The following is a 26,524-nucleotide window of genomic DNA, read 5'->3' as shown; positions in this document are numbered from 1 at the left end:
CCTTTTGGACACCTTTCAGGGTGTTTTCTAGGTGTTTTACTGTGTTTGTGATTGCCTGCCATTGTTTCCTATGGGCTCGAGTTCGGTTCGTCGAACGTTCGACGAGCCGAACTCGAGCCAGACCCCCCGTTCGGCGAACCGCCTCGAGCCGAACCGGGACCGGTTCGCTCATCTCTAATTCTTACATAAAAATTGCCATATAGCATTGCAGCTTCTCACCTGACATGATGAGAAAATCACCGTGAAGTGTGGCAAGAGACTAAAGGCAGACCTGTCATGCCAGGGGGATTAGCTCAAGTGGTAGAGCGCTCGCTTTGCATGCGAGAGGCAGCGGGATCGATGCCCGCATTCTCCAAGAGTTATTTTTCACATGGTAGCAGTGATTGTCTTTTTACCTCATGCTCAAAACTCCAACAGCTAAAACTAGGAGGCTTTCGATCAAGGACAAAACAAGCCTTCGATAGCTCAGCTGGTAGAGCCGAAGACTGTAGAAGAAAGTTAGCAATCCTTAGGTCGCTGGTTCAATTCTGGCTCGAAGGAGTTTTGCGCATTCTATCGGAAGGTTCATCCGGCTGGGAAACACAGCCCAGCTATGCTCGTTCCGTCCACCTACAAACAGCTCTTCTAGAAAGGTCTCCTCCGTTGTACCTGAGGAGTGAGGAGATCAAAACGTAAGCACAAATCAACAGAGAGTTTTTTGTCTTCTCCGTAGATATGTAAAGGCTTTGCTTGGAAGAGGCGTGCATGTATTTGGAAGCCACCCTTCACCTTGTAAAGTCCTCCGATGATCTTCTACTATGGCAACATGGAACTCACACTTAAAAAAAAAAAAAAAAGCTATTCTTACAGAAAAAAAATACCATATAACAATGCAGCTTCTCACCTGACATGATAAGAAAATCCCTATGAAGTGTGGCAAGAAACTAAAGGCACAACTGTCACGCCAGGGGAATTAGCTCAAGTGGTAGAGCGCTCGCTTCGCATGTGAGAGGCAGCGGGATCGATGCCCGCATTCTCCAAGAGTTATTTTTCACATGGTAGCAGTGATTGCCTTTTCACCTCATGCTCAAAACTCCAACAGCTAAAACTAGGAGGCTTTCAACCAAGGCCAAGACAAGCCTTCAATAGCTCAGCTGGTAGAGCCAAAGACTGTAGATGTAAATGAGCAAATCCTTGGGTTGCTGGTTCAATTCCAGCTCGAAGGATGTTTGCGCGTTCTATCGGAGGGCTCATCCTGCTAGTAAACACAGCCCAGCTATGCTCCCTCTGTCCACCTACAAACAGCTCTTCTAGAAGGGTTTCCTCCGTTGTACCTGAGGAGTTCAAAACGTAAGCACAAAGCAACAGAGAGTTTTTTGTTGGGAGAGCAGCTCAGCCGAAAGCTAACGTGGAACCTTTTACACCCCTAGAATGCTACTCGAGCCAAAGAGACCATCGCCCCTGAATAAACACAGTCCAGCTAAGCTGCTTCCGTCCACATACAAAGAGCTCTTTTCCAAAAGTCTCCTCCATTCTAACTCGGGAGTTCAAAACGTAGGCAGCGAGCAACAGAGTTATTTGTCGGGAGAGCAATTGAAAGACGACGTGGAACCTTCTTCACTCGTACATAGGCTGCTACTTAAGCAAAAAAGACCATCGTCCCTGGGTGGGCTTGAACCACCATCCTTTCGGTTAACAGCCGAACGCGCTAACCAATTGCGCCACAGAGACGCAAACAGATCTTTCTACAGGAACTCTCAGCCAGGCAGGCCAGGCACAGGTTTCTCAGATCAACTTTTTAACATAATATGACAAAAAGAAATCAGCAAAAACAAAGAGACAATTGCTGATGCTCAGGAGGACTCGAGGCGCCGACAATAAGCTCCTGCTGATGGATTCCATCACAAAGACCAAATACATTTTAGCCACTTTTGAAAAGTCAGTCGATAAATAGACCTTCTCAACGAACAGACCACCGGCAGCAGAGTGGCGCAGCGGAAGTGTGCTGGGCCCATAACCCAGAGGTCGATGGATCGAAACCATCCTCTGCTAATTGATTCTTTTTATACAGGTCATCATTATATTTCTTCGATAAGACTGATATTGTGCTACATTGCAACTTTCGTCTCCAAACTATTAAGGGGTTTTTTATTGCTTACCCCTCGGTTCTTCGTAGATATGTAAAGGGTTTGCTTGGAAGAGGTGTGCATGTATTTGTAAGCCACCCTTCACCTTTTAAACTCCTCCGATGATCTTCTACTATGGTAAAATGGAACTCACACTGTAAAAAAAAAAGCAAGCTATTCTTACATAAAAATTGCCATATAGCATTGCAGCTTCTCACCTGACATGATGAGAAAATCACCGTGAAGTGTGGCAAGAAACTAAAGGCAGACCTGTCATGCCAGGGGGATTAGCTCAAGTGGTAGAGCGCTCGCTTTGCATGCGAGAGGCAGCGGGATCGATGCCCGCATTCTCCAAGAGTTATTTTTCACATGGTAGCAGTGATTGTCTTTTTACCTCATGCTCAAAACTCCAACAGCTAAAACTAGGAGGCTTTCGATCAAGGACAAAACAAGCCTTCGATAGCTCAGCTGGTAGAGCCGAAGACTGTAGAAGAAAGTTAGCAATCCTTAGGTCGCTGGTTCAATTCCGGCTCGAAGGAGTTTTGCGCATTCTATCGGAAGGTTCATCCGGCTGGGAAACACAGCCCAGCTATGCTCGTTCCGTCCACCTACAAACAGCTCTTCTAGAAAGGTCTCCTCCGTTGTACCTGAGGAGTGAGGAGATCAAAACGTAAGCACAAATCAACAGAGAGTTTTTTGTCTTCTCCGTAGATATGTAAAGGCTTTGCTTGGAAGAGGCGTGCATGTATTTGGAAGCCACCCTTCACCTTGTAAAGTCCTCCGATGATCTTCTACTATGGCAACATGGAACTCACACTTAAAAAAAAAAAAAAAAGCTATTCTTACAGAAAAAAAATACCATATAACAATGCAGCTTCTCACCTGACATGATAAGAAAATCCCTATGAAGTGTGGCAAGAAACTAAAGGCACAACTGTCACGCCAGGGGAATTAGCTCAAGTGGTAGAGCGCTCGCTTCGCATGTGAGAGGCAGCGGGATCGATGCCCGCATTCTCCAAGAGTTATTTTTCACATGGTAGCAGTGATTGCCTTTTCACCTCATGCTCAAAACTCCAACAGCTAAAACTAGGAGGCTTTCAACCAAGGCCAAGACAAGCCTTCAATAGCTCAGCTGGTAGAGCCAAAGACTGTAGATGTAAATGAGCAAATCCTTGGGTTGCTGGGTCAATTCCAGCTCGAAGGATGTTTGCGCGTTCTATCGGAGGGCTCATCCTGCTAGTAAACACAGCCCAGCTATGCTCCCTCTGTCCACCTACAAACAGCTCTTCTAGAAGGGTCTCCTCCGTTGTACCTGAGGAGCTCAAAACGTAAGCACAAAGCAACAGAGAGTTTTTTGTTGGGAGAGCAGCTCAGCCGAAAGCTAACGTGGAACCTTTTACACCCCTAGAATGCTACTCGAGCCAAAGAGACCATCGCCCCTGAATAAACACAGTCCAGCTAAGCTGCTTCCGTCCACATACAAAGAGCTCTTTTCCAAAAGTCTCCTCCATTCTAACTCGGGAGTTCAAAACGTAGGCAGCGAGCAACAGAGTTATTTGTCGGGAGAGCAATTGAAAGACGACGTGGAACCTTCTTCACTCGTACATAGGCTGCTACTTAAGCAAAAAAGACCATCGTCCCTGGGTGGGCTTGAACCACCATCCTTTCGGTTAACAGCCGAACGCGCTAACCAATTGCGCCACAGAGACGCAAACAGATCTTTCAACAGGAACTCTCAGCCAGGCAGGCCAGGCACAGGTTTCTCAGATCAACTTTTTAACATAATATGACAAAAAGAAATCAGCAAAAACAATGAGACAATTGCTGATGCTCAGGAGGACTCGAGGCGCCGACAATAAGCTCCTGCTGATGGATTCCATCACAAAGACCAAATACATTTTAGCCACTTTTGAAAAGTCAGTCGATAAATAGACCTTCTCAACGAACAGACCACTGGCAGCAGAGTGGCGCAGCGGAAGTGTGCTGGGCCCATAACCCAGAGGTCGATGGATCGAAACCATCCTCTGCTAATTGATTCTTTTTATACAGGTCATCATTATATTTCTTCGATAAGACTGATATTGTGCTACATTGCAACTTTCGTCTCCAAACTATTAAGGGGTTTTTTATTGCTTACCCCTCGGTTCTTCGTAGATATGTAAAGGGTTTGCTTGGAAGAGGTGTGCATGTATTTGTAAGCCACCCTTCACCTTTTAAACTCCTCCGATGATCTTCTACTATGGTAAAATGGAACTCACACTGTAAAAAAAAAAGCAAGCTATTCTTACATAAAAATTGCCATATAGCATTGCAGCTTCTCACCTGACATGATGAGAAAATCACCGTGAAGTGTGGCAAGAAACTAAAGGCAGACCTGTCATGCCAGGGGGATTAGCTCAAGTGGTAGAGCGGTCGCTTTGCATGCGAGAGGCAGCGGGATCGATGCCCGCATTCTCCAAGAGTTATTTTTCACATGGTAGCAGTGATTGTCTTTTTACCTCATGCTCAAAACTCCAACAGCTAAAACTAGGAGGCTTTCGATCAAGGACAAAACAAGCCTTCGATAGCTCAGCTGGTAGAGCCGAAGACTGTAGAAGAAAGTTAGCAATCCTTAGGTCGCTGGTTCAATTCCGGCTCGAAGGAGTTTTGCGCATTCTATCGGAAGGTTCATCCGGCTGGGAAACACAGCCCAGCTATGCTCGTTCCGTCCACCTACAAACAGCTCTTCTAGAAAGGTCTCCTCCGTTGTACCTGAGGAGTGAGGAGATCAAAACGTAAGCACAAATCAACAGAGAGTTTTTTGTCTTCTCCGTAGATATGTAAAGGCTTTGCTTGGAAGAGGCGTGCATGTATTTGGAAGCCACCCTTCACCTTGTAAAGTCCTCCGATGATCTTCTACTATGGCAACATGGAACTCACACTTAAAAAAAAAAAAAAAAGCTATTCTTACAGAAAAAAAATACCATATAACAATGCAGCTTCTCACCTGACATGATAAGAAAATCCCTATGAAGTGTGGCAAGAAACTAAAGGCACAACTGTCACGCCAGGGGAATTAGCTCAAGTGGTAGAGCGCTCGCTTCGCATGTGAGAGGCAGCGGGATCGATGCCCGCATTCTCCAAGAGTTATTTTTCACATGGTAGCAGTGATTGCCTTTTCACCTCATGCTCAAAACTCCAACAGCTAAAACTAGGAGGCTTTCAACCAAGGCCAAGACAAGCCTTCAATAGCTCAGCTGGTAGAGCCAAAGACTGTAGATGTAAATGAGCAAATCCTTGGGTTGCTGGGTCAATTCCAGCTCGAAGGATGTTTGCGCGTTCTATCGGAGGGCTCATCCTGCTAGTAAACACAGCCCAGCTATGCTCCCTCTGTCCACCTACAAACAGCTCTTCTAGAAGGGTCTCCTCCGTTGTACCTGAGGAGCTCAAAACGTAAGCACAAAGCAACAGAGAGTTTTTTGTTGGGAGAGCAGCTCAGCCGAAAGCTAACGTGGAACCTTTTACACCCCTAGAATGCTACTCGAGCCAAAGAGACCATCGCCCCTGAATAAACACAGTCCAGCTAAGCTGCTTCCGTCCACATACAAAGAGCTCTTTTCCAAAAGTCTCCTCCATTCTAACTCGGGAGTTCAAAACGTAGGCAGCGAGCAACAGAGTTATTTGTCGGGAGAGCAATTGAAAGACGACGTGGAACCTTCTTCACTCGTACATAGGCTGCTACTTAAGCAAAAAAGACCATCGTCCCTGGGTGGGCTTGAACCACCATCCTTTCGGTTAACAGCCGAACGCGCTAACCAATTGCGCCACAGAGACGCAAACAGATCTTTCTACAGGAACTCTCAGCCAGGCAGGCCAGGCACAGGTTTCTCAGATCAACTTTTTAACATAATATGACAAAAAGAAATCAGCAAAAACAAAGAGACAATTGCTGATGCTCAGGAGGACTCGAGGCGCCGACAATAAGCTCCTGCTGATGGATTCCATCACAAAGACCAAATACATTTTAGCCACTTTTGAAAAGTCAGTCGATAAATAGACCTTCTCAACGAACAGACCACCGGCAGCAGAGTGGCGCAGCGGAAGTGTGCTGGGCCCATAACCCAGAGGTCGATGGATCGAAACCATCCTCTGCTAATTGATTCTTTTTATACAGGTCATCATTATATTTCTTCGATAAGACTGATATTGTGCTACATTGCAACTTTCGTCTCCAAACTATTAAGGGGTTTTTTATTGCTTACCCCTCGGTTCTTCGTAGATATGTAAAGGGTTTGCTTGGAAGAGGTGTGCATGTATTTGTAAGCCACCCTTCACCTTTTAAACTCCTCCGATGATCTTCTACTATGGTAAAATGGAACTCACACTGTAAAAAAAAAAGCAAGCTATTCTTACATAAAAATTGCCATATAGCATTGCAGCTTCTCACCTGACATGATGAGAAAATCACCGTGAAGTGTGGCAAGAAACTAAAGGCAGACCTGTCATGCCAGGGGGATTAGCTCAAGTGGTAGAGCGCTCGCTTTGCATGCGAGAGGCAGCGGGATCGATGCCCGCATTCTCCAAGAGTTATTTTTCACATGGTAGCAGTGATTGTCTTTTTACCTCATGCTCAAAACTCCAACAGCTAAAACTAGGAGGCTTTCGATCAAGGACAAAACAAGCCTTCGATAGCTCAGCTGGTAGAGCCGAAGACTGTAGAAGAAAGTTAGCAATCCTTAGGTCGCTGGTTCAATTCTGGCTCGAAGGAGTTTTGCGCATTCTATCGGAAGGTTCATCCGGCTGGGAAACACAGCCCAGCTATGCTCGTTCCGTCCACCTACAAACAGCTCTTCTAGAAAGGTCTCCTCCGTTGTACCTGAGGAGTGAGGAGATCAAAACGTAAGCACAAATCAACAGAGAGTTTTTTGTCTTCTCCGTAGATATGTAAAGGCTTTGCTTGGAAGAGGCGTGCATGTATTTGGAAGCCACCCTTCACCTTGTAAAGTCCTCCGATGATCTTCTACTATGGCAACATGGAACTCACACTTAAAAAAAAAAAAAAAAGCTATTCTTACAGAAAAAAAATACCATATAACAATGCAGCTTCTCACCTGACATGATAAGAAAATCCCTATGAAGTGTGGCAAGAAACTAAAGGCACAACTGTCACGCCAGGGGAATTAGCTCAAGTGGTAGAGCGCTCGCTTCGCATGTGAGAGGCAGCGGGATCGATGCCCGCATTCTCCAAGAGTTATTTTTCACATGGTAGCAGTGATTGCCTTTTCACCTCATGCTCAAAACTCCAACAGCTAAAACTAGGAGGCTTTCAACCAAGGCCAAGACAAGCCTTCAATAGCTCAGCTGGTAGAGCCAAAGACTGTAGATGTAAATGAGCAAATCCTTGGGTTGCTGGGTCAATTCCAGCTCGAAGGATGTTTGCGCGTTCTATCGGAGGGCTCATCCTGCTAGTAAACACAGCCCAGCTATGCTCCCTCTGTCCACCTACAAACAGCTCTTCTAGAAGGGTCTCCTCTGTTGTACCTGAGGAGCTCAAAACGTAAGCACAAAGCAACAGAGAGTTTTTTGTTGGGAGAGCAGCTCAGCCGAAAGCTAACGTGGAACCTTTTACACCCCTAGAATGCTACTCGAGCCAAAGAGACCATCGCCCCTGAATAAACACAGCCCAGCTAAGCTGCTTCCGTCCACATACAAAGAGCTCTTTTCCAAAAGTCTCCTCCATTCTAACTCGGGAGTTCAAAACGTAGGCAGCGAGCAACAGAGTTATTTGTCGGGAGAGCAATTGAAAGACGACGTGGAACCTTCTTCACTCGTACATAGGCTGCTACTTAAGCAAAAAAGACCATCGTCCCTGGGTGGGCTTGAACCACCATCCTTTCGGTTAACAGCCGAACGCGCTAACCAATTGCGCCACAGAGACGCAAACAGATCTTTCTACAGGAACTCTCAGCCAGGCAGGCCAGGCACAGGTTTCTCAGATCAACTTTTTAACATAATATGACAAAAAGAAATCAGCAAAAACAAAGAGACAATTGCTGATGCTCAGGAGGACTCGAGGCGCCGACAATAAGCTCCTGCTGATGGATTCCATCACAAAGACCAAATACATTTTAGCCACTTTTGAAAAGTCAGTCGATAAATAGACCTTCTCAACGAACAGACCACCGGCAGCAGAGTGGCGCAGCGGAAGCATGCTGGGCCCATAACCCAGAGGTCGATGGATTGAAATCATCCTCTGCTAATTGATTCTTTTTATACAGGTCATCATTATATTTCTTCGATAAGACTGATATTGTGCTACATTGCAACTTTCGTCTCCAAACTATTAAGGGGTTTTTTATTGCTTACCCCTCGGTTCTTCGTAGATATGTAAAGGGTTTGCTTGGAAGAGGTGTGCATGTATTTGTAAGCCACCCTTCACCTTTTAAACTCCTCCGATGATCTTCTACTATGGTAAAATGGAACTCACACTGTAAAAAAAAAAGCAAGCTATTCTTACATAAAAATTGCCATATAGCATTGCAGCTTCTCACCTGACATGATGAGAAAATCACCGTGAAGTGTGGCAAGAAACTAAAGGCAGACCTGTCATGCCAGGGGGATTAGCTCAAGTGGTAGAGCGCTCGCTTTGCATGCGAGAGGCAGCGGGATCGATGCCCGCATTCTCCAAGAGTTATTTTTCACATGGTAGCAGTGATTGTCTTTTTACCTCATGCTCAAAACTCCAACAGCTAAAACTAGGAGGCTTTCGATCAAGGACAAAACAAGCCTTCGATAGCTCAGCTGGTAGAGCCGAAGACTGTAGAAGAAAGTTAGCAATCCTTAGGTCGCTGGTTCAATTCCGGCTCGAAGGAGTTTTGCGCATTCTATCGGAAGGTTCATCCGGCTGGTAAACACAGCCCAGCTATGCTCGTTCCGTCCACCTACAAACAGCTCTTCTAGAAAGGTCTCCTCCGTTGTACCTGAGGAGTGAGGAGATCAAAACGTAAGCACAAATCAACAGAGAGTTTTTTGTCTTCTCCGTAGATATGTAAAGGCTTTGCTTGGAAGAGGTGTGCATGTATTTGGAAGCCACCCTTCACCTTGTAAAGTCCTCCGATGATCTTCTACTATGGCAACATGGAACTCACACTTAAAAAAAAAAAAAAAAAAGCTATTCTTACAGAAAAAAAATACCATATAACAATGCAGCTTCTCACCTGACATGATAAGAAAATCCCTATGAAGTGTGGCAAGAAACTAAAGGCACAACTGTCACGCCAGGGGAATTAGCTCAAGTGGTAGACCGCTCGCTTCGCATGTGAGAGGCAGCGGGATCGATGCCCGCATTCTCCAAGAGTTATTTTTCACATGGTAGCAGTGATTGCCTTTTCACCTCATGCTCAAAACTCCAACAGCTAAAACTAGGAGGCTTTCAACCAAGGCCAAGACAAGCCTTCAATAGCTCAGCTGGTAGAGCCAAAGACTGTAGATGTAAATGAGCAAATCCTTGGGTTGCTGGGTCAATTCCAGCTCGAAGGATGTTTGCGCGTTCTATCGGAGGGCTCATCCTGCTAGTAAACACAGCCCAGCTATGCTCCCTCTGTCCACCTACAAACAGCTCTTCTAGAAGGGTCTCCTCCGTTGTACCTGAGGAGCTCAAAACGTAAGCACAAAGCAACAGAGAGTTTTTTGTTGGGAGAGCAGCTCAGCCGAAAGCTAACGTGGAACCTTTTACACCCCTAGAATGCTACTCGAGCCAAAGAGACCATCGCCCCTGAATAAACACAGCCCAGCTAAGCTGCTTCCGTCCACATACAAAGAGCTCTTTTCCAAAAGTCTCCTCCATTCTAACTCGGGAGTTCAAAACGTAGGCAGCGAGCAACAGAGTTATTTGTCGGGAGAGCAATTGAAAGACGACGTGGAACCTTCTTCACTCGTACATAGGCTGCTACTTAAGCAAAAAAGACCATCGTCCCTGGGTGGGCTTGAACCACCATCCTTTCGGTTAACAGCCGAACGCGCTAACCAATTGCGCCACAGAGACGCAAACAGATCTTTCTACAGGAACTCTCAGCCAGGCAGGCCAGGCACAGGTTTCTCAGATCAACTTTTTAACATAATATGACAAAAAGAAATCAGCAAAAACAAAGAGACAATTGCTGATGCTCAGGAGGACTCGAGGCGCCGACAATAAGCTCCTGCTGATGGATTCCATCACAAAGACCAAATACATTTTAGCCACTTTTGAAAAGTCAGTCGATAAATAGACCTTCTCAACGAACAGACCACCGGCAGCAGAGTGGCGCAGCGGAAGCGTGCTGGGCCCATAACCCAGAGGTCGATGGATCGAAATCATCCTCTGCTAATTGATTCTTTTTATACAGGTCATCATTATATTTCTTCGATAAGACTGATATTGTGCTACATTGCAACTTTCGTCTCCAAACTATTAAGGGGTTTTTTATTGCTTACCCCTCGGTTCTTCGTAGATATGTAAAGGGTTTGCTTGGAAGAGGTGTGCATGTATTTGTAAGCCACCCTTCACCTTTTAAACTCCTCCGATGATCTTCTACTATGGTAAAATGGAACTCACACTGTAAAAAAAAAAGCAAGCTATTCTTACATAAAAATTGCCATATAGCATTGCAGCTTCTCACCTGACATGATGAGAAAATCACCGTGAAGTGTGGCAAGAAACTAAAGGCAGACCTGTCATGCCAGGGGGATTAGCTCAAGTGGTAGAGCGCTCGCTTTGCATGCGAGAGGCAGCGGGATCGATGCCCGCATTCTCCAAGAGTTATTTTTCACATGGTAGCAGTGATTGTCTTTTTACCTCATGCTCAAAACTCCAACAGCTAAAACTAGGAGGCTTTCGATCAAGGACAAAACAAGCCTTCGATAGCTCAGCTGGTAGAGCCGAAGACTGTAGAAGAAAGTTAGCAATCCTTAGGTCGCTGGTTCAATTCTGGCTCGAAGGAGTTTTGCGCATTCTATCGGAAGGTTCATCCGGCTGGGAAACACAGCCCAGCTATGCTCGTTCCGTCCACCTACAAACAGCTCTTCTAGAAAGGTCTCCTCCGTTGTACCTGAGGAGTGAGGAGATCAAAACGTAAGCACAAATCAACAGAGAGTTTTTTGTCTTCTCCGTAGATATGTAAAGGCTTTGCTTGGAAGAGGCGTGCATGTATTTGGAAGCCACCCTTCACCTTGTAAAGTCCTCCGATGATCTTCTACTATGGCAACATGGAACTCACACTTAAAAAAAAAAAAAAAAGCTATTCTTACAGAAAAAAAATACCATATAACAATGCAGCTTCTCACCTGACATGATAAGAAAATCCCTATGAAGTGTGGCAAGAAACTAAAGGCACAACTGTCACGCCAGGGGAATTAGCTCAAGTGGTAGAGCGCTCGCTTCGCATGTGAGAGGCAGCGGGATCGATGCCCGCATTCTCCAAGAGTTATTTTTCACATGGTAGCAGTGATTGCCTTTTCACCTCATGCTCAAAACTCCAACAGCTAAAACTAGGAGGCTTTCAACCAAGGCCAAGACAAGCCTTCAATAGCTCAGCTGGTATAGCCAAAGACTGTAGATGTAAATGAGCAAATCCTTGGGTTGCTGGGTCAATTCCAGCTCGAAGGATGTTTGCGCGTTCTATCGGAGGGCTCATCCTGCTAGTAAACACAGCCCAGCTATGCTCCCTCTGTCCACCTACAAACAGCTCTTCTAGAAGGGTCTCCTCTGTTGTACCTGAGGAGCTCAAAACGTAAGCACAAAGCAACAGAGAGTTTTTTGTTGGGAGAGCAGCTCAGCCGAAAGCTAACGTGGAACCTTTTACACCCCTAGAATGCTACTCGAGCCAAAGAGACCATCGCCCCTGAATAAACACAGCCCAGCTAAGCTGCTTCCGTCCACATACAAAGAGCTCTTTTCCAAAAGTCTCCTCCATTCTAACTCGGGAGTTCAAAACGTAGGCAGCGAGCAACAGAGTTATTTGTCGGGAGAGCAATTGAAAGACGACGTGGAACCTTCTTCACTCGTACATAGGCTGCTACTTAAGCAAAAAAGACCATCGTCCCTGGGTGGGCTTGAACCACCATCCTTTCGGTTAACAGCCGAACGCGCTAACCAATTGCGCCACAGAGACGCAAACAGATCTTTCTACAGGAACTCTCAGCCAGGCAGGCCAGGCACAGGTTTCTCAGATCAACTTTTTAACATAATATGACAAAAAGAAATCAGCAAAAACAAAGAGACAATTGCTGATGCTCAGGAGGACTCGAGGCGCCGACAATAAGCTCCTGCTGATGGATTCCATCACAAAGACCAAATACATTTTAGCCACTTTTGAAAAGTCAGTCGATAAATAGACCTTCTCAACGAACAGACCACCGGCAGCAGAGTGGCGCAGCGGAAGCGTGCTGGGCCCATAACCCAGAGGTCGATGGATTGAAATCATCCTCTGCTAATTGATTCTTTTTATACAGGTCATCATTATATTTCTTCGATAAGACTGATATTGTGCTACATTGCAACTTTCGTCTCCAAACTATTAAGGGGTTTTTTATTGCTTACCCCTCGGTTCTTCGTAGATATGTAAAGGGTTTGCTTGGAAGAGGTGTGCATGTATTTGTAAGCCACCCTTCACCTTTTAAACTCCTCCGATGATCTTCTACTATGGTAAAATGGAACTCACACTGTAAAAAAAAAAGCAAGCTATTCTTACATAAAAATTGCCATATAGCATTGCAGCTTCTCACCTGACATGATGAGAAAATCACCGTGAAGTGTGGCAAGAAACTAAAGGCAGACCTGTCATGCCAGGGGGATTAGCTCAAGTGGTAGAGCGCTCGCTTTGCATGCGAGAGGCAGCGGGATCGATGCCCGCATTCTCCAAGAGTTATTTTTCACATGGTAGCAGTGATTGTCTTTTTACCTCATGCTCAAAACTCCAACAGCTAAAACTAGGAGGCTTTCGATCAAGGACAAAACAAGCCTTCGATAGCTCAGCTGGTAGAGCCGAAGACTGTAGAAGAAAGTTAGCAATCCTTAGGTCGCTGGTTCAATTCCGGCTCGAAGGAGTTTTGCGCATTCTATCGGAAGGTTCATCCGGCTGGTAAACACAGCCCAGCTATGCTCGTTCCGTCCACCTACAAACAGCTCTTCTAGAAAGGTCTCCTCCGTTGTACCTGAGGAGTGAGGAGATCAAAACGTAAGCACAAATCAACAGAGAGTTTTTTGTCTTCTCCGTAGATATGTAAAGGCTTTGCTTGGAAGAGGTGTGCATGTATTTGGAAGCCACCCTTCACCTTGTAAAGTCCTCCGATGATCTTCTACTATGGCAACATGGAACTCACACTTAAAAAAAAAAAAAAAAAAGCTATTCTTACAGAAAAAAAATACCATATAACAATGCAGCTTCTCACCTGACATGATAAGAAAATCCCTATGAAGTGTGGCAAGAAACTAAAGGCACAACTGTCACGCCAGGGGAATTAGCTCAAGTGGTAGAGCGCTCGCTTCGCATGTGAGAGGCAGCGGGATCGATGCCCGCATTCTCCAAGAGTTATTTTTCACATGGTAGCAGTGATTGCCTTTTCACCTCATGCTCAAAACTCCAACAGCTAAAACTAGGAGGCTTTCAACCAAGGCCAAGACAAGCCTTCAATAGCTCAGCTGGTAGAGCCAAAGACTGTAGATGTAAATGAGCAAATCCTTGGGTTGCTGGGTCAATTCCAGCTCGAAGGATGTTTGCGCGTTCTATCGGAGGGCTCATCCTGCTAGTAAACACAGCCCAGCTATGCTCCCTCTGTCCACCTACAAACAGCTCTTCTAGAAGGGTCTCCTCCGTTGTACCTGAGGAGCTCAAAACGTAAGCACAAAGCAACAGAGAGTTTTTTGTTGGGAGAGCAGCTCAGCCGAAAGCTAACGTGGAACCTTTTACACCCCTAGAATGCTACTCGAGCCAAAGAGACCATCGCCCCTGAATAAACACAGCCCAGCTAAGCTGCTTCCGTCCACATACAAAGAGCTCTTTTCCAAAAGTCTCCTCCATTCTAACTCGGGAGTTCAAAACGTAGGCAGCGAGCAACAGAGTTATTTGTCGGGAGAGCAATTGAAAGACGACGTGGAACCTTCTTCACTCGTACATAGGCTGCTACTTAAGCAAAAAAGACCATCGTCCCTGGGTGGGCTTGAACCACCATCCTTTCGGTTAACAGCCGAACGCGCTAACCAATTGCGCCACAGAGACGCAAACAGATCTTTCTACAGGAACTCTCAGCCAGGCAGGCCAGGCACAGGTTTCTCAGATCAACTTTTTAACATAATATGACAAAAAGAAATCAGCAAAAACAAAGAGACAATTGCTGATGCTCAGGAGGACTCGAGGCGCCGACAATAAGCTCCTGCTGATGGATTCCATCACAAAGACCAAATACATTTTAGCCACTTTTGAAAAGTCAGTCGATAAATAGACCTTCTCAACGAACAGACCACCGGCAGCAGAGTGGCGCAGCGGAAGCGTGCTGGGCCCATAACCCAGAGGTCGATGGATCGAAATCATCCTCTGCTAATTGATTCTTTTTATACAGGTCATCATTATATTTCTTCGATAAGACTGATATTGTGCTACATTGCAACTTTCGTCTCCAAACTATTAAGGGGTTTTTTATTGCTTACCCCTCGGTTCTTCGTAGATATGTAAAGGGTTTGCTTGGAAGAGGTGTGCATGTATTTGTAAGCCACCCTTCACCTTTTAAACTCCTCCGATGATCTTCTACTATGGTAAAATGGAACTCACACTGTAAAAAAAAAAGCAAGCTATTCTTACATAAAAATTGCCATATAGCATTGCAGCTTCTCACCTGACATGATGAGAAAATCACCGTGAAGTGTGGCAAGAAACTAAAGGCAGACCTGTCATGCCAGGGGGATTAGCTCAAGTGGTAGAGCGCTCGCTTTGCATGCGAGAGGCAGCGGGATCGATGCCCGCATTCTCCAAGAGTTATTTTTCACATGGTAGCAGTGATTGTCTTTTTACCTCATGCTCAAAACTCCAACAGCTAAAACTAGGAGGCTTTCGATCAAGGACAAAACAAGCCTTCGATAGCTCAGCTGGTAGAGCCGAAGACTGTAGAAGAAAGTTAGCAATCCTTAGGTCGCTGGTTCAATTCCAGCTCGAAGGAGTTTTGCGCATTCTATCGGAAGGTTCATCCGGCTGGTAAACACAGCCCAGCTATGCTCGTTCCGTCCACCTACAAACAGCTCTTCTAGAAAGGTCTCCTCCGTTGTACCTGAGGAGTGAGGAGATCAAAACGTAAGCACAAATCAACAGAGAGTTTTTTGTCTTCTCCGTAGATATGTAAAGGCTTTGCTTGGAAGAGGCGTGCATGTATTTGGAAGCCACCCTTCACCTTGTAAAGTCCTCCGATGATCTTCTACTATGGCAACATGGAACTCACACTTAAAAAAAAAAAAAAAAAAGCTATTCTTACAGAAAAAAAATACCATATAACAATGCAGCTTCTCACCTGACATGATAAGAAAATCCCTATGAAGTGTGGCAAGAAACTAAAGGCACAACTGTCACGCCAGGGGAATTAGCTCAAGTGGTAGAGCGCTCGCTTCGCATGTGAGAGGCAGCGGGATCGATGCCCGCATTCTCCAAGAGTTATTTTTCACATGGTAGCAGTGATTGCCTTTTCACCTCATGCTCAAAACTCCAACAGCTAAAACTAGGAGGCTTTCAACCAAGACCAAGACAAGCCTTCAATAGCTCAGCTGGTAGAGCCAAAGACTGTAGATGTAAATGAGCAAATCCTTGGGTTGCTGGTTCAATTCCAGCTCGAAGGATGTTTGCGCGTTCTATCGGAGGGCTCATCCTGCTAGTAAACACAGCCCAGCTATGCTACCTCTGTCCACCTGCAAACAGCTCTTCTAGAAGGGTCTCCTCCGTTGTACCTGAGGAGTTCAAAACGTAAGCACAAAGCAACAGAGAGTTTTTTGTTGGGAGAGCAGCTCAGCCGAAAGCTAACGTGGAACCTTTTACACCCCTAGAATGCTACTCGAGCCAAAGAGACCATCGCCCCTGAATAAACACAGTCCAGCTAAGCTGCTTCCGTCCACATACAAAGAGCTCTTTTCCAAAAGTCTCCTCCATTCTAACTCGGGAGTTCAAAACGTAGGCAGCGAGCAACAGAGTTATTTGTCGGGAGAGCAATTGAAAGACGACGTGGAACCTTCTTCACTCGTACATAGGCTGCTACTTAAGCAAAAAAGACCATCGTCCCTGGGTGGGCTTGAACCACCATCCTTTCGGTTAACAGCCGAACGCGCTAACCAATTGCGCCACAGAGACACAAACAGATCTTTCTACAGGAACTCTCAGCCAGGCAGGCCAGGCACAGGTTTCTCAGATCAACTTTTTAACATAATATGACAAAAAGAAATCAGCAAAAACAAAGAGACAATTGCTGATGCTCAGGAGGACTCGAGGCGCCGACAATAAGCTCCTGCTGATGGATTCCATCACAAAGACCAAATACATTTTAGCCACTTTTGAAAAGTCAGTCGATAAATAGACCTTCTCAACGAACAGACCACCGGCAGCAGAGTGGCGCAGCGGAAGCGTGCTGGGCCCATAACCCAGAGGTCGATGGATCGAAACCATCCTCTGCTAATTGATTCTTTTTATACAGGTCATCATTATATTTCTTCGATAAGACTGATATTGTGCTTCATTGCAACTTTCGTCTCCAAACTATTAAGGGGTTTTTTATTGCTTACCCCTCGGTTCTTCGTAGATATGTAAAGGGTTTGCTTGGAAGAGGTGTGCATGTATTTGTAAGCCACCCTTCACCTTTTAAACTCCTCCGATGATCTTCTACTATGGTAAAATGGAACTCACACTGTAAAAAAAAAAGCAAGCTATTCTTACATAAAAATTGCCATATAGCATTGCAGCTTCTCACCTGACATGATGAGAAAATCACCGTGAAGTGTGGCAAGAAACTAAAGGCAGACCTGTCATGCCAGGGGGATTAGCTCAAGTGGCAGAGCGCTCGCTTTGCATGCGAGAGGCAGCGGGATCGATACCCGCATTCTCCAAGAGTTATTTTTCACATGGTAGCAGTGATTGTCTTTTTCCCTCATGCTCAAAACTCCAACAGCTAAAACTAGGAGGCTTTCGATCAAGGACAAAACAAGCCTTCGATAGCTCAGCTGGTAGAGCCGAAGACTGTAGAAGAAAGTTAGCAATCCTTAGGTCGCTGGTTCAATTCCGGCTCGAAGGAGTTTTGCGCATTCTATCGGAAGGTTCATCCGGCTGGTAAACACAGCCCAGCTATGCTCGTTCCGTCCACCTACAAACAGCTCTTCTAGAAAGGTCTCCTCTGTTGTACCTGAGGAGTGAGGAGATCAAAACGTAAGCACAAATCAACAGAGAGTTTTTTGTCTTCTCCGTAGATATGTAAAGGCTTTGCTTGGAAGAGGCGTGCATGTATTTGGAAGCCACCCTTCACCTTGTAAAGTCCTCCGATGATCTTCTACTATGGCAAAATGGAACTCACACTTAAAAAAAAAAAAAAAAAGCTATTCTTACAGAAAAAAAATACCATATAACAATGCAGCTTCTCACCTGACATGATAAGAAAATCCCTATGAAGTGTGGCAAGAAACTAAAGGCACAACTGTCCCGCCAGGGGAATTAGCTCAAGTGGTAGAGCGCTCGCTTCGCATGTGAGAAGCAGCGGGATCGATGCCCGCATTCTCCAAGAGTTATTTTTCACGTGGTAGCAGTGATTGCCTTTTCACCTCATGCTCAAAACTCCAACAGCTAAAACTAGGAGGCTTTCAACCAAGGCCAAGACAAGCCTTCAATAGCTCAGCTGGTAGAGCCAAAGACTGTAGATGTAAATGAGCAAATCCTTGGGTTGCTGGTTCAATTCCAGCTCGAAGGATGTTTGCGCGTTCTATCGGAGGGCTCATCCTGCTAGTAAACACAGCCCAGCTATGCTCCCTCTGTCCACCTACAAACAGCTCTTCTAGAAGGGTCTCCTCCGTTGTACCTGAGGAGTTCAAAACGTAAGCACAAAGCAACAGAGAGTTTTTTGTTGGGAGAGCAGCTCAGCCGAAAGCTAACGTGGAACCTTTTACACCCCTAGAATGCTACTCGAGCCAAAGAGACCATCGCCCCTGAATAAACACAGCCCAGCTAAGCTGCTTCTGTCCACATACAAAGAGCTCTTTTCCAAAAGTCTCCTCCATTCTAACTCGGGAGTTCAAAACGTAGGCAGCGAGCAACAGAGTTATTTGTCGGGAGAGCAATTGAAAGACGACGTGGAACCTTCTTCACTCGTACATAGGCTGCTACTTAAGCAAAAAAGACCATCGTCCTTGGGTGGGCTTGAACCACCATCCTTTCGGTTAACAGCCGAACGCGCTAACCAATTGCGCCACAGAGACGCAAACAGATCTTTCTACAGGAACTCTCAGCCAGGCAGGCCAGGCACAGGTTTCTCAGATCAACTTTTTAACATAATATGACAAAAAGAAATCAGCAAAAACAAAGAGACAATTGCTGATGCTCAGGAGGACTCGAGGCGCCGACAATAAGCTCCTGCTGATGGATTCCATCACAAAGACCAAATACATTTTAGCCACTTTTGAAAAGTCAGTCGATAAATAGACCTTCTCAACGAACAGACCACCGGCAGCAGAGTGGCGCAGCGGAAGCGTGCTGGGCCCATAACCCAGAGGTCGATGGATCAAAACCATCCTCTGCTAATTGATTCTTTTTATACAGGTCATCATTATATTTCTTCGATAAGACTGATATTGTGCTACATTGCAACTTTCGTCTCCAAACTATTAAGGGGTTTTTTATTGCTTACCCCTCGGTTCTTCGTAGATATGTAAAGGGTTTGCTTGGAAGAGGTGTGCATGTATTTGTAAGCCACCCTTCACCTTTTAAACTCCTCCGATGATCTTCTACTATGGTAAAATGGAACTCACACTGTAAAAAAAAAGCAAGCTATTCTTACATAAAAATTGCCATATAGCATTGCAGCTTCTCACCTGACATGATGAGAAAATCACCGTGAAGTGTGGCAAGAAACTAAAGGCAGACCTGTCATGCCAGGGGGATTAGCTCAAGTGGCAGAGCGCTCGCTTTGCATGCGAGAGGCAGCGGGATCGATGCCCGCATTCTCCAAGAGTTTTTTTTCACATGGTAGCAGTGATTGTCTTTTTACCTCATGCTCAAAACTCCAACAGCTAAAACTAGGAGGCTTTCGATCAAGGACAAAACAAGCCTTCGATAGCTCAGCTGGTAGAGCCGAAGACTGTAGAAGAAAGTTAGCAATCCTTAGGTCGCTGGTTCAATTCCGGCTCGAAGGAGTTTTGCGCATTCTATCGGAAGGTTCATCCGGCTGGTAAACACAGCCCAGCTATGCTCGTTCCGTCCACCTACAAACAGCTCTTCTAGAAAGGTCTCCTCCGTTGTACCTGAGGAGTGAGGAGATCAAAACGTAAGCACAAATCAACAGAGAGTTTTTTGTCTTCTCCGTAGATATGTAAAGGCTTTGCTTGGAAGAGGCGTGCATGTATTTGGAAGCCACCCTTCACCTTGTAAAGTCCTCCGATGATCTTCTACTATGGCAACATGGAACTCACACTTAAAAAAAAAAAGCTATTCTTACAGAAAAAAAATACCATATAACAATGCAGCTTCTCACCTGACATGATAAGAAAATCCCTATGAAGTGTGGCAAGAAACTAAAGGCACAACTGTCACGCCAGGGGAATTAGCTCAAGTGGTAGAGCGCTCGCTTCGCATGTGAGAGGCAGCGGGATCGATGCCCGCATTCTCCAAGAGTTATTTTTCACATGGTAGCAGTGATTGCCTTTTCACCTCATGCTCAAAACTCCAACAGCTAAAACTAGGAGGCTTTCAACCAAGGCCAAGACAAGCCTTCAATAGCTCAGCTGGTAGAGCCAAAGACTGTAGATGTAAATGAGCAAATCCTTGGGTTGCTGGTTCAATTCCAGCTCGAAGGATGTTTGCGCGTTCTATCGGAGGGCTCATCCTGCTAGTAAACACAGCCCAGCTATGCTCCCTCTGTCCACCTACAAACAGCTCTTCTAGAAGGGTCTCCTCCGTTGTACCTGAGGAGTTCAAAACGTAAGCACAAAGCAACAGAGAGTTTTTTGTTGGGAGAGCAGCTCAGCCAAAAGCTAACGTGGAACCTTTTACACCCCTAGAATGCTACTCGAGCCAAAGAGACCATCGCCCCTGAATAAACACAGCCCAGCTAAGCTGCTTCCGTCCACATACAAAGAGCTCTTTTCCAAAAGTCTCCTCCATTCTAACTCGGGAGTTCAAAACGTAGGCAGCGAGCAACAGAGTTATTTGTCGGGAGAGCAATTGAAAGACGACGTGGAACCTTCTTCACTCGTACATAGGCTGCTACTTAAGCAAAAAAGACCATCGTCCCTGGGTGGGCTTGAACCACCATCCTTTCGGTTAACAGCCGAACGCACTAACCAATTGCGCCACAGAGACCCAAACAGATCTTTCTACAGGAACTCTCAGCCAGGCAGGCCAGGCACAGGTTTCTCAGATCAACTTTTTAACATAATATGACAAAAAGAAATCAGCAAAAACAAAGAGACAATTGCTGATGCTCAGGAGGACTCGAGGCGCCGACAATAAGCTCCTGCTGATGGATTCCATCACAAAGACCAAATACATTTTAGCCACTTTTGAAAAGTCAGTCGATAAATAGACCTTCTCAACAAACAGACCACCGGCAGCAGAGTGGTGCAGCGGAAGCGTGCTGGGCCCATAACCCAGAGGTCGATGGATCGAAACCATCCTCTGCTAATTGATTCTTTTTATACAGGTCATCATTATATTTCTTCGATAAGACTGATATTGTGCTACATTGCAACTTTCGTCTCCAAACTATTAAGAGGTTTTTTATTGCTTACCCCTCGGTTCTTCGTAGATATGTAAAGGGTTTGCTCGGAAGAGGTGTGCATGTATTTGTAAGCCACCCTTCACCTTTTAAACTCCTCCGATGATCTTCTACTATGGTAAAATGGAACTCACACTGTAAAAAAAAAAGCAAGCTATTCTTACATAAAAATTGCCATATAGCATTGCAGCTTCTCACCTGACATGATGAGAAAATCACCGTGAAGTGTGGCAAGAAACTAAAGCCAGACCTGTCATGCCAGGGGGATTAGCTCAAGTGGCAGAGCGCTCGCTTTGCATGCGAGAGGCAGCGGGATCGATGCCCGCATTCTCCAAGAGTTATTTTTCACATGGTAGCAGTGATTGTCTTTTTACCTCATGCTCAAAACTCCAACAGCTAAAACTAGGAGGCTTTCGATCAAGGACAAAACAAGCCTTCGATAGCTCAGCTGGTAGAGCCGAAGACTGTAGAAGAAAGTTAGCAATCCTTAGGTCGCTGGTTCAATTCCGGCTCGAAGGAGTTTTGCGCATTCTATCGGAAGGTTCATCCGGCTGGTAAACACAGCCCAGCTATGCTCGTTCCGTCCACCTACAAACAGCTCTTCTAGAAAGGTCTCCTCCGTTGTACCTGAGGAGTGAGGAGATCAAAACGTAAGCACAAATCAACAGAGAGTTTTTTGTCTTCTCCGTAGATATGTAAAGGCTTTGCTTGGAAGAGGCGTGCATGTATTTGGAAGCCACCCTTCACCTTGTAAAGTCCTCCGATGATCTTCTACTATGGCAACATGGAACTCACACTTAAAAAAAAAAAAAAAAAAAGCTATTCTTACAGAAAAAAAATACCATATAACAATGCAGCTTCTCACCTGACATGATAAGAAAATCCCTATGAAGTGTGGCAAGAAACTAAAGGCACAACTGTCACGCCAGGGGAATTAGCTCAAGTGGTAGAGCGCTCGCTTCGCATGTGAGAGGCAGCGGGATCGATGCCCGCATTCTCCAAGAGTTATTTTTCACATGGTAGCAGTGATTGCCTTTTCACCTCATGCTCAAAACTCCAACAGCTAAAACTAGGAGGCTTTCAACCAAGGCCAAGACAAGCCTTCAATAGCTCAGCTGGTAGAGCCAAAGACTGTAGATGTAAATGAGCAAATCCTTGGGTTGCTGGTTCAATTCCAGCTCGAAGGATGTTTGCACGTTCTATCGGAGGGCTCATCCTGCTAGTAAACACAGCCCAGCTATGCTCCCTCTGTCCACCTACAAACAGCTCTTCTAGAAGGGTCTCCTCCGTTGTACCTGAGGAGTTCAAAACGTAAGCACAAAGCAACAGAGAGTTTTTTGTTGGGAGAGCAGCTCAGCCGAAAGCTAACGTGGAACCTTTTACACCCCTAGTATGCTACTCGAGCCAAAGAGACCATCGCCCCTTAATAAACACAGCCCAGCTAAGCTGCTTCCGTCCACATACAAAGAGCTCTTTTCCAAAAGTCTCCTCCATTCTAACTCGGGAGTTCAAAACGTAGGCAGCGAGCAACAGAGTTATTTGTCGGGAGAGCAATTGAAAGACGACGTGGAACCTTCTTCACTCGTACATAGGCTGCTACTTAAGCAAAAAAGACCATCGTCCCTGGGTGGGCTTGAACCACCATCCTTTCGGTTAACAGCCGAACGCGCTAACCAATTGCGCCACAGAGACGCAAACAGATCTTTCTACAGGAACTCTCAGCCAGGCAGGCCAGGCACAGGTTTCTCAGATCAACTTTTTAACATAATATGACAAAAAGAAATCAGCAAAAACAAAGAGACAATTGCTGATGCTCAGGAGGACTCGAGGCGCCGACAATAAGCTCCTGCTGATGGATTCCATCACAAAGACCAAATACATTTTAGCCACTTTTGAAAAGTCAGTCGATAAATAGACCTTCTCAACGAACAGACCACCGGCAGCAGAGTGGCGCAGCGGAAGCGTGCTGGGCCCATAACCCAGAGGTCGATGGATCGAAACCATCCTCTGCTAATTGATTCTTTTTATACAGGTCATCATTATATTTCTTCGATAAGACTGATATTGTGCTACATTGCAACTTTCGTCTCCAAACTATTAAGGGGTTTTTTATTGCTTACCCCTCGGTTCTTCGTAGATATGTAAAGGGTTTGCTTGGAAGAGGTGTGCATGTATTTGTAAGCCACCCTTCACCTTTTAAACTCCTCCGATGATCTTCTACTATGGTAAAATGGAACTCACACTGTAAAAAAAAAAGCAAGCTATTCTTACATAAAAATTGCCATATAGCATTGCAGCTTCTCACCTGACATGATGAGAAAATCACCGTGAAGTGTGGCAAGAAACTAAAGGCAGACCTGTCATGCCAGGGGGATTAGCTCAAGTGGTAGAGCGCTCGCTTTGCATGCGAGAGGCAGCGGGATCGATGCCTGCGTTCTCCAAGAGTTATTTTTCACATGGTAGCAGTGATTGTCTTTTTACCTCATGCTCAAAACTCCAACAGCTAAAACTAGGAGGCTTTCGATCAAGGACAAAACAAGCCTTCGATAGCTCAGCTGGTAGAGCCGAAGACTGTAGAAGAAAGTTAGCAATCCTTAGGTCGCTGGTTCAATTCCGGCTCGAAGGAGTTTTGCGCATTCTATCGGAAGGTTCATCCGGCTGGTAAACACAGCCCAGCTATGCTCGTTCCGTCCACCTACAAACAGCTCTTCTAGAAAGGTCTCCTCCGTTGTACCTGAGGAGTGAGGAGCTCAAAACGTAAGCACAAATCAACAGAGAGTTTTTTGTATTCTCCGTAGATATGTAAAGGCTTTGCTTGGAAGAGGCGTGCATGTATTTGGAAGCCACCCTTCACCTTGTAAAGTCCTCCGATGATCTTCTACTATGGCAACATGGAACTCACACATAAAAAAAAAAAAAAAAAGCTATTCTTACAGAAAAAAAATACCATATAACAATGCAGCTTCTCACCTGACATGATAAGAAAATCCCTATGAAGTGTGGCAAGAAACTAAAGGCACAACTGTCACGCCAGGGGAATTAGCTCAAGTGGTAGAGCGCTCGCTTCGCATGTGAGAGGCAGCGGGATCGATGCCCGCATTCTCCAAGAGTTATTTTTCACATGGTAGCAGTGATTGCCTTTTCACCTCATGCTCAAAACTCCAACAGCTAAAACTAGGAGGCTTTCAACCAAGGCCAAGACAAGCCTTCAATAGCTCAGCTGGTAGAGCCAAAGACTGTAGATGTAAATGAGCAAATCCTTGGGTTGCTGGTTCAATTCCAGCTCGAAGGATGTTTGCGCGTTCTATCGGAGGGCTCATCCTGCTAGTAAACACAGCCCAGCTATGCTCCATCTGTCCACCTACAAACAGCTCTTCTAGAAGGGTCTCCTCTGTTGTACCTGAGGAGTTCAAAACGTAAGCACAAAGCAACAGAGAGTTTTTTGTTGGGAGAGCAGCTCAGCCGAAAGCTAACGTGGAACCTTTTACACCCCTAGTATGCTACTCGAGCCAAAGAGACCATCGCCCCTGAATAAACACAGCCCAGCTAAGCTGCTTCCGTCCACATACAAAGAGCTCTTTTCCAAAAGTCTCCTCCATTCTAACTCGGGAGTTCAAAACGTAGGCAGCGAGCAACAGAGTTATTTGTCGGGAGAGCAATTGAAAGACGACGTGGAACCTTCTTCACTCGTACATAGGCTGCTACTTAAGCAAAAAAGACCATCGTCCCTGGGTGGGCTTGAACCACCATCCTTTCGGTTAACAGCCGAACGCGCTAACCAATTGCGCCACAGAGACGCAAACAGATCTTTCTACAGGAACTCTCAGCCAGGCAGGCCAGGCACAGGTTTCTCAGATCAACTTTTTAACATAATATGACAAAAAGAAATCAGCAAAAACAAAGAGACAATTGCTGATGCTCAGGAGGACTCGAGGCGCCGACAATAAGCTCCTGCTGATGGATTCCATCACAAAGACCAAATACATTTTAGCCACTTTTGAAAAGTCAGTCGATAAATAGACCTTCTCAACGAACAGCCCACCGGCAGCAGAGTGGCGCAGCGGAAGCGTGCTGGGCCCATAACCCAGAGGTCGATGGATCGAAACCATCCTCTGCTAGTTGATTCTTTTTATACAGGTCATCATTATATTTCTTCGATAAGACTGATATTGTGCTACATTGCAACTTTCATCTCCAAACTATTAAGGGGTTTTTTATTGCTTACCCCTCGGTTCTTCGTAGATATGTAAAGGGTTTGCTTGGAAGAGGTGTGCATGTATTTGTAAGCCACCCTTCACCTTTTAAACTCCTCCGATGATCTTCTACTATGGTAAAATGGAACTCACACTGTAAAAAAAAAAGCAAGCTATTCTTACATAAAAATTGCCATATAGCATTGCAGCTTCTCACCTGACATGATGAGAAAATCACCGTGAAGTGTGGCAAGAAACTAAAGGCAGACCTGTCATGCCAGGGGGATTAGCTCAAGTGGTAGAGCGCTCGCTTTGCATGCGAGAGGCAGCGGGATCGATGCCCGCATTCTCCAAGAGTTATTTTTCACATGGTAGCAGTGATTGTCTTTTTACCTCATGCTCAAAACTCCAACAGCTAAAACTAGGAGGCTTTCGATCAAGGACAAAACAAGCCTTCGATAGCTCAGCTGGTAGAGCCGAAGACTGTAGAAGAAAGTTAGCAATCCTTAGGTCGCTGGTTCAATTCCGGCTCGAAGGAGTTTTGCGCATTCTATCGGAAGGTTCATCCGGCTGGTAAACACAGCCCAGCTATGCTCGTTCCGTCCACCTACAAACAGCTCTTCTAGAAAGGTCTCCTCCGTTGTACCTGAGGAGTGAGGAGCTCAAAACGTAAGCACAAATCAACAGAGAGTTTTTTGTCTTCTCCGTAGATATGTAAAGGCTTTGCTTGGAAGAGGCGTGCATGTATTTGGAAGCCACCCTTCACCTTGTAAAGTCCTCCGATGATCTTCTACTATGGCAACATGGAACTCACACTTAAAAAAAAAAAAAAAAAGCTATTCTTACAGAAAAAAAATACCATATAACAATGCAGCTTCTCACCTGACATGATAAGAAAATCCCTATGAAGTGTGGCAAGAAACTAAAGGCACAACTGTCACGCCGGGGGAATTAGCTCAAGTGGTAGAGCGCTCGCTTCGCATGTGAGAGGCAGCGGGATCGATGCCCGCATTCTCCAAGAGTTATTTTTCACATGGTAGCAGTGATTGCCTTTTCACCTCATGCTCAAAACTCCAACAGCTAAAACTAGGAGGCTTTCAACCAAGGCCAAGACAAGCCTTCAATAGCTCAGCTGGTAGAGCCAAAGACTGTAGATGTAAATGAGCAAATCCTTGGGTTGCTGGTTCAATTCCAGCTCGAAGGATGTTTGCGCGTTCTATCGGAGGGCTCATCCTGCTAGTAAACACAGCCCAGCTATGCTCCATCTGT

General features: G+C 45.5%; 32 non-coding genes across 32 annotated transcripts; 22 read left to right on the top strand and 10 right to left on the bottom strand.

Moving 5' to 3' along the window:
• The first annotated feature begins 282 nt into the window (after positions 1-282).
• TRNAA-UGC (transfer RNA alanine (anticodon UGC)) lies at positions 283-355 on the top strand. Its single transcript has one exon. It is a non-coding gene; the product is annotated as a tRNA-Ala (tRNA).
• Positions 356-946: 591 nt separating this feature from the next.
• Positions 947-1,019, top strand: TRNAA-CGC (transfer RNA alanine (anticodon CGC)). Its single transcript has one exon. It is a non-coding gene; the product is annotated as a tRNA-Ala (tRNA).
• A 617-nt stretch (positions 1,020-1,636) lies between these two features.
• Positions 1,637-1,710, bottom strand: TRNAN-GUU (transfer RNA asparagine (anticodon GUU)). The gene has a single exon. It is a non-coding gene; the product is annotated as a tRNA-Asn (tRNA).
• Positions 1,711-2,386: 676 nt separating this feature from the next.
• Positions 2,387-2,459, top strand: TRNAA-UGC (transfer RNA alanine (anticodon UGC)). The gene has a single exon. It is a non-coding gene; the product is annotated as a tRNA-Ala (tRNA).
• Positions 2,460-3,050: 591 nt separating this feature from the next.
• Positions 3,051-3,123, top strand: TRNAA-CGC (transfer RNA alanine (anticodon CGC)). Its single transcript has one exon. It is a non-coding gene; the product is annotated as a tRNA-Ala (tRNA).
• A 617-nt stretch (positions 3,124-3,740) lies between these two features.
• TRNAN-GUU (transfer RNA asparagine (anticodon GUU)) lies at positions 3,741-3,814 on the bottom strand. Its single transcript has one exon. It is a non-coding gene; the product is annotated as a tRNA-Asn (tRNA).
• A 1,340-nt stretch (positions 3,815-5,154) lies between these two features.
• TRNAA-CGC (transfer RNA alanine (anticodon CGC)) lies at positions 5,155-5,227 on the top strand. The gene has a single exon. It is a non-coding gene; the product is annotated as a tRNA-Ala (tRNA).
• Positions 5,228-5,844: 617 nt separating this feature from the next.
• On the bottom strand, positions 5,845-5,918 carry TRNAN-GUU (transfer RNA asparagine (anticodon GUU)). Its single transcript has one exon. It is a non-coding gene; the product is annotated as a tRNA-Asn (tRNA).
• Positions 5,919-6,594: 676 nt separating this feature from the next.
• Positions 6,595-6,667, top strand: TRNAA-UGC (transfer RNA alanine (anticodon UGC)). Its single transcript has one exon. It is a non-coding gene; the product is annotated as a tRNA-Ala (tRNA).
• A 591-nt stretch (positions 6,668-7,258) lies between these two features.
• TRNAA-CGC (transfer RNA alanine (anticodon CGC)) lies at positions 7,259-7,331 on the top strand. The gene has a single exon. It is a non-coding gene; the product is annotated as a tRNA-Ala (tRNA).
• Positions 7,332-7,948: 617 nt separating this feature from the next.
• TRNAN-GUU (transfer RNA asparagine (anticodon GUU)) lies at positions 7,949-8,022 on the bottom strand. Its single transcript has one exon. It is a non-coding gene; the product is annotated as a tRNA-Asn (tRNA).
• A 676-nt stretch (positions 8,023-8,698) lies between these two features.
• On the top strand, positions 8,699-8,771 carry TRNAA-UGC (transfer RNA alanine (anticodon UGC)). The gene has a single exon. It is a non-coding gene; the product is annotated as a tRNA-Ala (tRNA).
• Positions 8,772-10,054: 1,283 nt separating this feature from the next.
• On the bottom strand, positions 10,055-10,128 carry TRNAN-GUU (transfer RNA asparagine (anticodon GUU)). Its single transcript has one exon. It is a non-coding gene; the product is annotated as a tRNA-Asn (tRNA).
• A 676-nt stretch (positions 10,129-10,804) lies between these two features.
• On the top strand, positions 10,805-10,877 carry TRNAA-UGC (transfer RNA alanine (anticodon UGC)). The gene has a single exon. It is a non-coding gene; the product is annotated as a tRNA-Ala (tRNA).
• Positions 10,878-11,468: 591 nt separating this feature from the next.
• On the top strand, positions 11,469-11,541 carry TRNAA-CGC (transfer RNA alanine (anticodon CGC)). The gene has a single exon. It is a non-coding gene; the product is annotated as a tRNA-Ala (tRNA).
• Positions 11,542-12,158: 617 nt separating this feature from the next.
• On the bottom strand, positions 12,159-12,232 carry TRNAN-GUU (transfer RNA asparagine (anticodon GUU)). Its single transcript has one exon. It is a non-coding gene; the product is annotated as a tRNA-Asn (tRNA).
• A 676-nt stretch (positions 12,233-12,908) lies between these two features.
• Positions 12,909-12,981, top strand: TRNAA-UGC (transfer RNA alanine (anticodon UGC)). The gene has a single exon. It is a non-coding gene; the product is annotated as a tRNA-Ala (tRNA).
• Positions 12,982-13,574: 593 nt separating this feature from the next.
• Positions 13,575-13,647, top strand: TRNAA-CGC (transfer RNA alanine (anticodon CGC)). The gene has a single exon. It is a non-coding gene; the product is annotated as a tRNA-Ala (tRNA).
• A 617-nt stretch (positions 13,648-14,264) lies between these two features.
• TRNAN-GUU (transfer RNA asparagine (anticodon GUU)) lies at positions 14,265-14,338 on the bottom strand. Its single transcript has one exon. It is a non-coding gene; the product is annotated as a tRNA-Asn (tRNA).
• A 676-nt stretch (positions 14,339-15,014) lies between these two features.
• Positions 15,015-15,087, top strand: TRNAA-UGC (transfer RNA alanine (anticodon UGC)). Its single transcript has one exon. It is a non-coding gene; the product is annotated as a tRNA-Ala (tRNA).
• Positions 15,088-15,680: 593 nt separating this feature from the next.
• Positions 15,681-15,753, top strand: TRNAA-CGC (transfer RNA alanine (anticodon CGC)). The gene has a single exon. It is a non-coding gene; the product is annotated as a tRNA-Ala (tRNA).
• A 617-nt stretch (positions 15,754-16,370) lies between these two features.
• TRNAN-GUU (transfer RNA asparagine (anticodon GUU)) lies at positions 16,371-16,444 on the bottom strand. The gene has a single exon. It is a non-coding gene; the product is annotated as a tRNA-Asn (tRNA).
• A 676-nt stretch (positions 16,445-17,120) lies between these two features.
• TRNAA-UGC (transfer RNA alanine (anticodon UGC)) lies at positions 17,121-17,193 on the top strand. The gene has a single exon. It is a non-coding gene; the product is annotated as a tRNA-Ala (tRNA).
• A 2,031-nt stretch (positions 17,194-19,224) lies between these two features.
• Positions 19,225-19,297, top strand: TRNAA-UGC (transfer RNA alanine (anticodon UGC)). The gene has a single exon. It is a non-coding gene; the product is annotated as a tRNA-Ala (tRNA).
• A 586-nt stretch (positions 19,298-19,883) lies between these two features.
• Positions 19,884-19,956, top strand: TRNAA-CGC (transfer RNA alanine (anticodon CGC)). The gene has a single exon. It is a non-coding gene; the product is annotated as a tRNA-Ala (tRNA).
• A 1,367-nt stretch (positions 19,957-21,323) lies between these two features.
• TRNAA-UGC (transfer RNA alanine (anticodon UGC)) lies at positions 21,324-21,396 on the top strand. The gene has a single exon. It is a non-coding gene; the product is annotated as a tRNA-Ala (tRNA).
• Positions 21,397-21,990: 594 nt separating this feature from the next.
• TRNAA-CGC (transfer RNA alanine (anticodon CGC)) lies at positions 21,991-22,063 on the top strand. The gene has a single exon. It is a non-coding gene; the product is annotated as a tRNA-Ala (tRNA).
• A 617-nt stretch (positions 22,064-22,680) lies between these two features.
• On the bottom strand, positions 22,681-22,754 carry TRNAN-GUU (transfer RNA asparagine (anticodon GUU)). The gene has a single exon. It is a non-coding gene; the product is annotated as a tRNA-Asn (tRNA).
• A 1,341-nt stretch (positions 22,755-24,095) lies between these two features.
• Positions 24,096-24,168, top strand: TRNAA-CGC (transfer RNA alanine (anticodon CGC)). Its single transcript has one exon. It is a non-coding gene; the product is annotated as a tRNA-Ala (tRNA).
• Positions 24,169-24,785: 617 nt separating this feature from the next.
• TRNAN-GUU (transfer RNA asparagine (anticodon GUU)) lies at positions 24,786-24,859 on the bottom strand. Its single transcript has one exon. It is a non-coding gene; the product is annotated as a tRNA-Asn (tRNA).
• A 676-nt stretch (positions 24,860-25,535) lies between these two features.
• On the top strand, positions 25,536-25,608 carry TRNAA-UGC (transfer RNA alanine (anticodon UGC)). The gene has a single exon. It is a non-coding gene; the product is annotated as a tRNA-Ala (tRNA).
• Positions 25,609-26,200: 592 nt separating this feature from the next.
• On the top strand, positions 26,201-26,273 carry TRNAA-CGC (transfer RNA alanine (anticodon CGC)). Its single transcript has one exon. It is a non-coding gene; the product is annotated as a tRNA-Ala (tRNA).
• The last annotated feature ends 251 nt before the right edge of the window (positions 26,274-26,524 follow it).

This window comes from Anomaloglossus baeobatrachus, chromosome 3, assembly GCF_048569485.1.
Source record: "Anomaloglossus baeobatrachus isolate aAnoBae1 chromosome 3, aAnoBae1.hap1, whole genome shotgun sequence".
NCBI classification, from domain to species: domain Eukaryota; kingdom Metazoa; phylum Chordata; class Amphibia; order Anura; family Aromobatidae; genus Anomaloglossus; species Anomaloglossus baeobatrachus.
This window is presented reverse-complemented; position numbering and strand designations above follow the sequence as displayed.